At 44.5% G+C, this 3,039-nt stretch overlaps 1 protein-coding gene across 1 annotated transcript in view; it reads left to right on the top strand.

The window, feature by feature from the left end:
* LOC109289932 (short transient receptor potential channel 7-like) overlaps window positions 1-3,039 on the top strand; it is a 96,622-nt gene that overhangs the window by 7,719 nt on the left and 85,864 nt on the right. The gene's annotated exons all lie outside the window — the stretch shown is intronic.

Genomic DNA, 3,039 nt, shown 5'->3' on the forward strand with positions numbered 1-3,039 from the left:
GGAGTCTACCTCATTCTAGCAAAAATGGGGGGGGGGGATTCTGGTACACATCCAACTCCTTAAAATCTGTTTAAAAGTACTGGATAAACTAGAGGCCCTGTACCCAAGAACAAAGTGAACCATGCACAGCTGGGCCTGGGCAATGAAGCCAGTTGCAACATAAAGGAATGGTGAGTCCTTTTTGAAACAGGAATGTAGGACAGACTCACAGCCTCTAGTTAGTCTGAGAGATCATTATCTGTCTTGTATTTTGTGGGCTTTTTTAGGGGGCCATAAATCTGTAAAGTCTGGTGTTCTTATTGTAGCTTCTGATCGCGGAAGTACTGTGCAGCCCCCTGAGACCAGAACTCAAGATTTCTTCAGCCATATATAACTTGGTACATTACTTAAGAAGAAAAAAAGCCAAGCAACTAAAAAGCTAATATAATTAAAAATAAACAGGCAGATATGAATGCAAAAGCTTTTGGGGATAAAGATTGTTGCTTATCTTTACAGATCCAGGTATAGCATAAGGTGCAAACAAATCAAAGAAAATCATTTCTGCTTCTGGTCTTGGCTAGAAATAGCACCAGAGCCCTCAGTCCTGCAGCACTGTGTAGTCTGATTTCCATCAGATACTGAGCATACAAAGGTTGCCCACAAATGATCATCAGAGCAGATCTATTCCTAAAGCAGCAAAATGCGTAAGGGATGGAAAGTAGAGTAGCAGGAAGGGCTCTTATTCCCCATGCATAAATTCGGGTTGCCGAGGGACTCTTCTCTGCCAGGGTGTTCATGTCAAGTTTTGTCAGAACCGCATCCACCCTGCAGAGGAACTGCAGTGAGGTAATGAACACTTTTTGATGTATCGCCTCCAAACCGTTTTGCTTATTAATCAACCCCCCTGCTCTACACAACTTTACGGAGTTTGTCAGTTCTTCATGCTCTCCTTACTGTCATGCTTTCCCCCCGCTTATCCTTTAATGTTGGCAGGGGGCTCATATACTGCCGTTTACCTTCAGGTCTGCAGCCAGTGTCTCTCTGTGGGAGGTGACATTCATCTTTTTTCCCTCCAAATGTGGGCTGTATCATCACACTTTTCTCTTTAATTGCCAGTGTCTAGTGCCTGGCTCCATTTTCCCAGTTGGCCGCATGGTTCACGGTCTCCCCAAAGCCAGAACATCTCTCTCTTTCACAAGTTTTAATTGAACGAACAGTAAGATGCAAAAATTGTGTTTGAAAAACAATTAATAAGAATTAAACAGAACACCAGATGGCTGTGGAAATTCTGTTTAATGCAGGGATGGTACAGGGACTGTTTTCATAATTGCATCATTAATAATTAACATATGGAAGATGCTCCAAACAGAGTACTGGCTGCTGCATTCAATTATAATTCTGCACTGCATTGGTCACACAACACACGTACACAAAGGCACATGGAACCTAGATCTTGGTAACGGCTGAAATAATCTGAGATCTTCAATCGTATATAAAGAGGATACTGTTAAATTTTGTGTGCTCTCTCTGACAAACTGCATCCCAAACTGCTTCACGGAGTTCAAGGGAAAGACAGCTATGGAAATGAAACAAAACATTATATGAGTGATTATACATTACATTTAGACCATACTAAGGGCACTTGAAATGTGAGTATCTGCATGTGAAAGCTAATTAACTCATGCTAAATACCCACTAACCATCTCAAACAAACTGTTCACACAGAGTCACTTCAGGCATGGGTCAACTCTGGGCTCTGATTCCTAGCTCATGTTAGGCTAACTTCTGTCTGCGCCACATATATATATAATAAGCAAGTTGCAGTCCTCCCGCATCCCAGAATGCACTGCTTCCTACTTCCCAGCAGTAGAGTTCTGGCTTCTAACCACACCCATGTTTGCCCGCCCTCTAGTGGCACGTCTGAGCTGTGCAGGCAAGAAATGATATTAACCTTTAACATGCGACGGCTCACAGCATGTTCTAACTTTAACACCACTTCACGTTCCACAGATTTAGTTTGGCCTAAATGTAACTTCTAACTTTACCCATAGATTAGGTCAAACTTGATGAACATGGTGGGCTGCCCTTTCCTTCAGGGTAACTCGGGAAATAATTAAATGCCATTTTGTTTATTCATAGCTGAAACCAGAGCTGACCCGAGCAGGATGCAGGGCCCAGGGCAAATCAGCCCATGAGGAGCCCCGACCCCACTCTGATCCCATGGGCCATGGACCTGAAAAAGCTGCCACTGCCATTGGCAGTCGTGGTGGCAGTGGTGGCAGCAGTGGGGGGTCAGGGGGGGCGGCAGGGTGGTAGTGAGCAGCTGGATGTGGAGCTGCCGCTCCACCCAGCTCCATGCTGGCTGCTGCTTTGCCCCGCTCTGTGGGGCCCCCCAAAGTGTCGGGACTGGAGCAGTCACCCTGATTTGCACCCCCCTCCAGGGATGGCCCTGGCTGAAACTATTCAAAACATAGCCCTACTTGTAAAAGATTGAGTAGAAACTATGCTATGCTCTCGAAGGAGTGTCTCAGGGACCAATATATTGCCCTCAGGAAGAAGGGCACTATTTGGGTGGAGCTTGTGTGTCTCTCTGTGAAATGGGGAAGAAAAAGCTGAGGACATAAGACAAGTACTGAAAAAAACTTCAGGGTATTTCTCCATTTCTGCCCCCTATGTTCCCTTGGGGCAGAAACACTAATTTCCAACCATCTCTAAAGAACTTAAGCACTGATTTGAGTAGGGATTGACTGAGGCTCTACCTTGAAGAGCAGCCAGAGAGGGACCTTGTTAAGGACAATAGTTCCTGTGAAAGGGCTTTGTGCCACAGGGCCTTATGTATGCTTAGGAAAGTTGGCTTCCTTCTTTTCTTGTCTTTTTGCTCATTTTTATCAGATAAATATCAGGGTTATGAAGTGTGACCATTTATGGTCTTTAGGAGGGTCTCAGAGATGTTTCTTAGCAGCTTCCACTTGATTCATTGCCCAAATGCAACTTTTAAAATTCCTTATATATCAACCAATCAATCAATCAATCCCCAAAGCACCGCGATCACTTTTGGAC

Source organism: Gavialis gangeticus, unplaced genomic scaffold (assembly GCF_001723915.1).
Source record: "Gavialis gangeticus isolate Ggan-Ray unplaced genomic scaffold, GavGan_comp1, whole genome shotgun sequence".
In the NCBI taxonomy this organism is placed as follows: domain Eukaryota; kingdom Metazoa; phylum Chordata; order Crocodylia; family Gavialidae; genus Gavialis; species Gavialis gangeticus.